The 10757-nt window shown below is 30.2% G+C and overlaps 1 pseudogene; it reads right to left on the bottom strand.

The window, feature by feature from the left end:
- Positions 1 to 279: 279 nt before the first annotated feature.
- LOC114391680 lies at positions 280 to 7439 on the bottom strand (annotated as a pseudogene).
- Positions 7440 to 10757: the final 3318 nt, after the last annotated feature.

Raw genomic sequence — 10757 nt, 5'->3', positions numbered from 1 at the left:
CAATGATTTGTAAGATCAAGTTTAAGTGTATTTTATAATAGTGTTTTTCATATAAAAGTCATCTTCGATAGGTTAAAATATGTTTTTTGTTCATGTAAAATACTCAAAGTTCGTTTTTAGGTCTTGCAAAAAAATTTGTTTGTTTTGTCCTCACAAAATTATATTATTTTACTTTTTGACTCATAATTAGGTTTGAACGAATCCAACCTATTTGAACCTACATGGCAATTTTCGGCTGTGATGTGGCAACACTTTTTTCCTTTCCTCAACATTCATCTCCTACATCCTGGACTCCCCCAATTGGCCTTCTTCCTCTTGGTCTCCTCCTCCTTCCTTGCCGCCTTCAACTCTTTTGGGGTCGTCACCATATCCACCTTCTTCCTCTGCATCCACACCACCTCTCTCCTTGTCGTCTAGTCCTCCCTCAACTTCAAGGGTCTCCTCCTCAAAAACACTCTCTCGCGTTCCCTTAACCTCAAGTGTCCCGCAACCTACACCATACTGAAGATCTTCCACCGCGTCAGATGGTAACGCAAAACAAAAGCACCACGATAACAACAAAAAATGACAACAACGACCAACAACAACGAAAGCCCAAACCAGAAAACCAACAACAAAGTTGTCTAAAAACAAAACCTAATGATGCATATGTTGGAAACAAACCAGAAAAATTTTGAATCCTTGTCACGACGCATTATCTTGAAAGTCCTCTATCTTTGAAGGTTCGGAAGGAGGAGCAAATCTCATCTGGGTAGAACGGATCTCAGATCTAAAAAAAAAAAAGGGAATTGCGACAGTGGAACAATTAATGAACATGGTGGTTCGTTGGACAAGGATTGATGAATGTGGTGATTACTGGAGATCGAAAATCAACGTCAGGCAAGGAGGTTGGGCGTGGTGGTTATGTCATTTGTGTACAAATGAAAGAGAAAGGAAAAAGAAAAGGAAAGAGAAACTAATGCTACACGTGTAAGTTTTTTGTGGACAAGCGAATGTCACGTAGGTTTAGACTCATCTGAACCTAACTTTGGACAAAAAAGTAACACATTATGAATTTGTGAGGAGAAAAAACAGACAAAACATTTTGAAGGGACTAAAAACAAATTTTACCCTTTTGGATAACTAATGTATAATGAAATTTCAATAATAATCTTAATAAGAAATAGAAATAGGAATAGTAAAAGTTTCGAAAAGAAATTGAGAATGGAAAAAGTAAAGGGTTTAAAAGATGCAATAAAATAAAGAAACATGAATTCATTAAAAGTTGAAATGAATATATACATGATGACCTTTTGAACCAGTAGTCAATTTTGATGTATGGCATTATTGGTATTTAATTAAGTGATAATGATGCAATCCATAAAAAATTGGTAGTCGGAGATCTTATTTATAAACTTATAACACTAACGGTTAAATTCTATGATTTTGACATATATACAACAACATTTCTAAATACATAGATCTAGTGTTATTTGATGACTTCACATAACTTATTCCACAACTGCTTCAACTGATGTTTTGAAATTCAAACTGTTCTTACTACTGAGTGCTTTTAAATGTCACAAGTGCTTTAATAAAGTCATCGAAAATGTTAATTTCTATCTAAATGAAGACTTTCAATGGCAGATACAACTTCTCAAATTTTATTCCAGAATATTGATCATTCTTTAATGCACAATTCATTTTCTTTTGAGACAAGCTCATTGAAATTATATAAATTCCATAACTTAGATAAATTTTACATAATAGAGGTAACAACTTATTACTATGAAGTTACGACAATCACGAATGTAGAACTTCAAACACTAATACATTAAAGGGCTTTAACATCGGTTTTGGAGGAGTTTCAACATCGGTTTAGAACTGATGTTGGAATGACCATCGTCAAAAGCAGGCATTTTTCAACATTGGTTTTAAAATCATTGTTGAAAATCATTATCTACATCGGTTTGGGCTAAAACTGATGTAGAAATGTAGTCAAAATTGTGTATTTTGAAGCGCTTTTTATATCGGTTCTGAAAAAATTGATGTTGAAAGTTGTATATAATATTGGTTTTTGACAAAACTAATGTTGAATGTGCTATATCACATCGGTTTTAGACCAACCGATGTTGTTTATTGTAATTTTTAAAAAATATTTTGTTTGCTTTTACAATGAACCAACCTACAAATCAAAATAGTATTAGGAAAAATAATTATATATATATATATATATATATATATATATATTTAATGTAAAAATATACATTATTAGGAAAAAAGATAAATATTATTGAATAACGACAATATTTCACTTCAATGACAATTTCTATCCTATCGCACCATATAATTCATGGATATTGTAAAATTTTGAAATTTGTAATTGTTATTAGATCAAAATTAAATGTTAATAACTATATAAGTATTATAGTTTCCCACAAAAACACATTATGTATTATTCAAATAGTTAAATGATCAACCTTTCTCCTAAAAGTTGCTACGACATTCCAGTACCCACAATTTCAAGCAACTGGGGGACCACATAAAACTCTAATTCTACATGTATGCTCAAAAACAAAAAAGTTGTCCGCTGTGAGCCATGGCAATTCCTAGAAAAATATAATTACAACTGAAATTTGTTCTCCAATCTTAAATTACTCATTCTGCATTCAAAAAATTCATAAACAAATGATAACACAAGAAAGTCAATTACTTTGCATTTAAGACTACAAAGGTTCTAAGTTGACATTTGGCATGAACAAGGGGCAACAAAAGATTTTTTTACTTGAGCAAACAAAACAATGTTAAAACATACAATCATTATAGAACATTATGCAACTAAGATTCAACATATAAAACTAACATAATATTATCATTAAAACTCATACCCTAAATTTAAATGAAGACATAAATGTTTCACAAGTCAACTTATTGTAGACATGAAAAAATACTATATTAATCTAATCAATATGGTGTCCCATGTTAGTCGGTGAAAACGACTAACTTTTGTGTATAAAACTTGTATAAATTATATCAAACTCTCCTAATTTATGGTTATTTTGTAGTGTTATAAGTATTTTCTATTAAGTATAGGTAATAAATACGTAGTATTTTCATTTTGTGTGTTTAATAATCATTTTCTCTCAATTTCAGGTTTATTAGGCAAGCTTTGGTAAGTGTTGTTTTTCACCTTCTCGCTAAGCCACTTTGTTGGCTTAGCGAGCGTCCGCTAAGCGCAACACTCCTGGGCTAAGCGCGAGGAAGACTTTGAAAGAAGATGAGTTGTATAGGTTTGCTAAGCGCACCACTTCATCTCACTAAGCGCATTGCTTCAATTCATCCGCTAAGCGAGAAAGGCATGCTAAGCCAAAAAATCACTAACGTGTGCTAAGCGGTCCATAAGTGCGCTAAGCGCACGAGCATGAACAAGGCCACCTATTTAAGCCTGAAATCAGATTTTAGAAAGGGAGTTTGGACTGGGATTCAGAGCTTTGCATGTCTAGGGTTTCTAGAGAGAGAAAGGTCCAAGTTCCAGAGAGTTTTGAGAGATTTTGCTGTGTGAAGATCTACAGAGACCAGAGCTTGAAGCAGGAACCGGTTTGAGAGCTTGAGATGAGTTTGTGAGTGATTGTGAGATCCTAGAGGTGAAGGAGACATCCTCACCACTTGTATTTTTGCAATCTTTCATCTTGTTCTTCTCTTTGTTGTTAAGAAGGCTTCCTAGTATGGAAAACTAAATCCTCTATTGGATCTTCCCTGTAGGTACCTGATGTAAATATATTTCTATCTATTTAATGATGTTTTGTATGTTCTCCGTGCTATCTGCTTTTCATTCCATTATGCCTTTACCTTGATCACGTAGATGCATGCTTTGTTAAGGTCATTCAACAGTGGAAACTAGTTTGACTCTAAAGTCCTTGATAGTACAGGGATGAGCTGTCGTGCTTTCACGAGGAATCGGGGTGCGATAATTTAGTTGAGTATGTGTGTCTTAATGCGGTCCTGGTTGAGTTTAGTCTTACAAGAGGAATATACAACGATGCTTGATCAGGATTAGGCTAAACTATCATGAGGAATCAGGGTTTAGTATCTCAGGAGACACCATAAGAACACATGGGCATTGTTAGATAGAGAATATCTTTTTAGCATCAGACACCTATTAGGAAGACCAACATGTTCTCTACTTGTTTTTACACATCATTTCTCTCGTGTGATTTTCTTTCTTTTGCACAAATAGTTTATACACCTATTCATATTCACACTTACCTTTACACACTAGACACCTATTTGCTGAAATAGCTTACCAAATAACACAAGTTCCCCGAGTGTTCGATACTCGGTTCTTATCATTTTATACTACTTGTGCAATCCGGTGCACTTGCTGGAAGCCGAAAATCCCACTAAAAAAAAGCTCAAGTATCATATAGGACATTAGTATAATAACCATTTTGAAGTATCTGCATTTCCTAACTTCCTTTCCAAGACATGTTAATATGAATTAAAACTAGAATGCCACAGGAAAACAAATTTATAGAATATAAAGTTGACACCTTTGAGGAATATATTCTTTTAAACTTTAAAGAAAAGCTAATGGAAAACCAAGTACAAAAATGAATTAGAACTTACTCCCAAGGAGCATCACCCACTAGCATCTAATCATCATTTTTGTCCTCATATGTAAGAACATATTTTGATCCATGAAGAAGGTCTTTCAGCTTGTTACATTCAACAACTCCCTACCCAGAATTCCATGAGTCCACATTTACCTGAAATCACACTAAAACAAGCAGTAATTGGATCTAGACAGACTGTCCATGCATGAATAATTGAAATGTTTAATATTTCCACATAAAACTAATTCTTTCTTACTTATAGTAAAACAACTCAACATCTTTTCTAGAGGAGAAGATAATTATGGATATGTGGAGTAATTCTTCAAGTCTAATTTCCTGAAATAGGGAGCACCATCCATACTGACCTTTACGAACAGTGCACCAACCCCCATTTTTCCATCAACTTCTTCATTGTTCTTTGAAGTAATTGCCAATGAATTTTTCTAGAATGATCTTATAGGAGGCCACCCCACAACTTGAGCCCTGACACACAAGGATGATTAAAGGTGATTTCCATAGTTAAACCCAACTTCCCAGACTTAATGTGATCAGTTATAGTTTTCCACTTATTTGTTAGCTGGTGCGCTGTTGTTATTATTTGTTGAACCATTAATATTTGGTCTAGTTTCATTGGCCTTTGTTGCTGCTACTTCTTTCATTTTGGATTGCTAAGCCCCAACCTTATCAAGGGTAGAACCAGGTTTTAATCCCAAGTTAGAAGCATGCCTGGGAGATAGTATTGGATTGGCGACCTCTAAATTGACAGGAAATTTCTCTGCATGAAATATGATAAGTGTTATGCATATGTTTATTTGTATACTGAAATCACATAGAAATTATCTCATTTTTCTTCTCTTTTATTTCTTATTTTGTGTTAAGAAAATAGGAACTTAGCTTCTTTTGAGTTTTTATCCAGAAGATGCTAAAGTTAATGATTTTTAGAATAATTCTTGTTATATTTTGTGCGGAGTTGTAGCAGAGGCCTGGAAGAGGATTCATAAACTGAAGTAAGCATGACCTCATCGCTTAGCGAGTCCAAACCGCTCAACCCAAGCAAGCTGCTAAGCGTAAGAAGCCACATTGAAAGAAAATTGTCGTGAGCAAGCGCACATCCTGCCCTTAGCGCGCGACCACTTGATCCAGCTATACAAGCGCGCTCGGCGCAAGTGTCGCGCTAAGTGCACAAAAGAGTTCTGATTGGCCAATCCTAATACATATAAAAAGGAAACTAAACATTTGTTTCCTTAGCAATGAAGAAAACCAAGTAGAGGAACAAAAAAGCAAAGGAAAACAATGAAGCCAGTGCAAGGAAAATTCATTTTCAGAGCTCTGGCCGATCCGTTTCAATCCATTTCCTTCCCTTTCATCCCACTTTTATATTTGTAAGTCTCTCATGACAATGAGAGGCTAAAACCACCCTTTGTTGGAAGCTCTGCATATTAAACTCTCTTTGATGTAATGATTTTAAACTATCTTTTAATATAATGTTTGTATGTTAAGAACTTGGGAAGAATATCTAAAGTGAGTCATATCTAGGGATGGAGTGGTCTTCTTTAGCCTATTCATGCATCTTTGCTCTTAATGCAAATCATTCAATAATCAATAACCAAGGGACTAGGAACGATATTAAGTTATTTAGGTTTTTTCACTCGGGGGATCTTGGTTAGAATAGACTAGTAGATACAGGTAATAATTATATTAATGTTAAAAGAGAAAATCTATTAAGATTACATTAAGAGTATTTTTGGCAAACAAAGCCCCCAATACGTTTCTTAACTCTTCACAACACCATCTCACAACTTCAAGCGTTTGTTTTCTTAACCTTCATCATCCTTGCTTTGTAGTTAATTCCTTTTAGTTTATACTTGTAGTTAATCAATGAACAAGATTTGATTTGAGTCACTAATTGCTTAATCGATTTTTACAAAATTTAATCAACTAGTTTTTAAATTGTACAAAATTTTGTGAACTTTTAATGCTATGGTTGGATTTATAAAATTAGTTTTTGTAAAAAGTTATTAAAAGGTTTAATTTTTCTAAGTTTGACACTTAGCATCAATTGAATTTGATCCTGTCCCATTACATCCGTATATCTATTGAGTATGCTAATATTTATTACTAATTTTTGTCCCTGCTATGCTATTGAGTGCTTTATGTCTTGGTAGCAGAGTCGTTATTTTCTCATATTGTTTCTCTTTTATGCATTTAGTTATGGCCTATTTGTTCTGTATATGCATGAAACTAATTATTGAAAGTAACAAACACAAAGTGGTGGGTTGTTGCTCACTATAAACAGAAACACAAACAAGCCTTTAATGATTAGAATTGATACCTGACTTGTCCTGCTTTGTCTGTTTTATTTATCAAATAGTTAGTTTTTCAATTGTATTGATAACATTTTTGTTCATTTCCAATCAATGTGGTGAATGCGAGTTTATTTGTCCTATTTCAGCTGGTTCCGTACTTTCCAAAGCGCTTGATTTCAAAACAGACTCTGGAAAGAAATGGTGTCAAGCAGAGGGAATATGACGATCAAGTGCAGTTTACCGCTAAATTATGAGCTTAATTTGAGTGACATAGAATATTTACTTTTTAAGATAATAATGATCCATTTAGTTAACAATGTAAGTTTAATGGTATTGTTACCAAGATAGAACATATTTTACATACTTTTTCAAATGATTAAAGAATTAGGGATACAATATTATGAATATGAATATGTATCTTCCATGTATGATAGTTCCTCTATATTAAAATTCCTTATGATTGTCTAGTTTCTTTGATTGAAAAAGAGATCCAAAAAACATTTGAGGTTGGTTTTGGTTTCATTTACGAGAAAATACCCATTGGTGTATATGTAGTAACTTTGAATTTGATATGACTTATATCAGTTACACTTACACCTACTAGTTCATTGAAAAGGCAATGTTAAAAATGATCGTTTTCTATTTAATATTACTTTTTAGTTTTCAACAACATTTATTGATTAATTAGGCAAGGATTTCCATTGATTTTTTTCAATTCTCTATTATAACTATAATTTTTCATGTAGATTTTTTTTTTCCGATTATTGTATATTATCTCTAAAGTTATTATTATTTTTCAAAAGGACATAATTATCATATTATTTTATACTCAAATTCATTATTTTAATTGTTTTAAATATTTTTTTTAAAAAAATACATTTTAAGACGGTTATCTGAAAAATCGTCTTAGAATGTCTACATTCTAAGACAGTTTTTGAGAAAATCATCTTAGAATTCTCATTTTATTTTAATTTAAAAAAATATTCTAAGATGGTTATTTGAAAAACTGTTTTAGATTGTAAACATTCTAAGACGATTTTTAGATAAATCGTCTTAAAATTCTCAATTTTTAACTTTTAAAAAAAATACATTCTAAAACGGATTTTTTTTTTAATTTTTAATTTTCAACTTTCAATTTTTAGTGAAAACCATGTTAGAATGTGACCATTCTAAGAAGGTTATTTGCCTAAAAATCGTCTTAGAATGATAGCTCTTTTAAAACGATTTTTTAAGAACCGTCGTGAAAAGTTTTGACTTTCCACAATATTGGCTTCAAAGATGATTCAAAACTGTCTTTAAATGTGTCAAAAAATGGTTGTCGAAAGCTCTTTTTGCAATAGTTCATGTATAATAGAGGAAGAATAAATATCAGATATTTCGATCGCAATATTTTTTGGAAAAAAAAGAGTGACCTCCAAAGTTTTTGCTGCTTTATTTAGGTCAAGAATATCATTCTCTGCATGTTTGACCAAATTGATGAACTTTTTTGTCAAGGGACATGTGAAGTTACATATTTTGTCATTCTTTTATCGTGGAAATAACTTCATTAGCCACACATAATAGGAAAGTGAAATAAAAAGAACTTATTAAGATTGCTAGCTGGAGTAAGAGGGGAAAGGAACCTACATGCCATCAGAAACAGTCTGATTAAACACAATATATTATGGCGACCGAATTAATGACCGAATGTTTTTCTAAAAATATTTAGAAACTAAATTTTTAATTTATTATAGGTCATAATAAATATATAATATACTTAAATACATTTTGTACTTGAAAAGTATTGAAATTAATATATTAGTAATATTTTTAAATTTACAAACCAATATTTACAATATTTTATAAATGATAAGTATATAATATTTTTAATTATACTATGATAATTTTTAATAAAATTACGAAACCAATATTTACATTATTTGATTAAGATAAATAAATCATGTTTATCAATAGTCTTTTAATTTGTGTTTGTACAAAACAATTGTTTATTATATATAAGTATTTAAAAATTACTATAAATAAATACGCTTTTATATTATGAAAATATGTTATAATCAAATTTTATAAAATTAAGTAGTTTAAAATATAAGTCATAAGTTTAACACTAATTATTCATTAAGGTTCAATATGGTGTAAATGAAATTTATGGATGAATATCCAATTTGACTTTAGTACAACATGTGCACTAAATACATCCCAATAAATGTTAACTAAACTAGAAAGTTGACCAACATTTTCTTAAAAAATAAGAAATCTAAAAATGTTTCAAAAAGGACTAGAACCATGGTCTTGAGTGAGAAACACACTCTTTTACCACTACACTTAGGTGCTCATTTTAATATTTTATTCAAAATATAATGTTAATATAAATTTTTACATAAAACTTATATTAATATTATATTTTGCACCAAATATTTAAATGGGTATGTACGTGCAGTGGTAAAGGAGTGTGTCACTCACTCCAGTGACCATGATTCTAGTCCTTCCTCAAGTATTTTCTTAAGTTCATATTTTTTAAGAAAATATTGATCAACTTTCTAGTCTAGTCAACGCTTAAAAGTTAACATTCAATGGTCAAAATCAACAAACTTAGATAATGAATTAAAAAAATAAGGAAATTGATTGGGTGAAATAGGTAAAATAGGGGGACAAATCCTACAATTAAGTCATAATTTAACATATTCACTAACCAAGGCCCAATAATGATTTATTAAGGTTCAATATGAAACTTATACAATCACCATTTTTCAATATGACTTTAGTCTAACATATGCACTAATGATTGATTGAAACTCAACAAGGCTCAATCAATGTCCAATATCACTTTAGTGCAACATATACACTAATGATTGGTTGAAACTTAATCAAGGCCCAATATATGACTTTAGTGTACAATAGGCAATTGTTTTGTGGAATCTGTAATAGCCATACAGATTGTCAATCCGTAAGGCCTTTATGGATTCGCAATACGTTTGGATTATAATTATGTAAAAAAATACATTAATAGATCAAAATTATTTGTTACAAAATTTATTATGCAAACTTATGTGTGTATTAAATATACATTAGAAATTTTAGTGTTATATATAAAGACATTAATTATTTTATAACATAGTTGGCTTATTAGCTCAGTTGGTTAGGACTTTATGCTAATACATGTTTGATGTAAAAATATTACAACTAACTAAAAAATATATCTCTCCATTAATTTATCCTTTTCTTTTATCTTTATTTGTATATATTTAATTTTTTTTATCTAATTATATCATTTCAATTTAAAAATAATTTTATCCCATAATTTAAATTATTAATTATAATTTCAAATATTGTTATTATAATCTTAATTTATATATTTAAGAATATTGATTTATATGAATTATAATTAGATGATAAATATAACTAGATACAAATAAATATTTATTACTTGTTATACATATACATAAACACTAATCGAATAATAATTAATAAATTTATATTAATTTTACAATTTTTTTAAATAATTAATTCTATTTTATATAAGTTTACATATTTTTATTTGGAATAGCTTACATGTTTTTATTTTAGTTATACCAACTTATTTTAATATAAAATTCATAAAAATTAAAAAATTATATATTTTTATTTGGACTGGACGAGGTACATATATAATTATTATGTAATTATAATTTAGTGAGAATATGAATAATGCTATGTGTTATTTAACCTGACAAAATCATTTGTTTAGATAATAAATAATAGATTAAAATGTGCAAATTGAATACACCCTTCCAATCATAAAAGAGAAAAGATACACTCTTCCTAGTTTATTAAATACATATTCTTATTATCTTTTATCTTTTTTCCAGGTAAATACTTGATT

Source organism: Glycine soja, chromosome 17 (assembly GCF_004193775.1).
Source record: "Glycine soja cultivar W05 chromosome 17, ASM419377v2, whole genome shotgun sequence".
Lineage (NCBI taxonomy): Eukaryota > Viridiplantae > Streptophyta > Magnoliopsida > Fabales > Fabaceae > Glycine > Glycine soja.
This window is presented reverse-complemented; position numbering and strand designations above follow the sequence as displayed.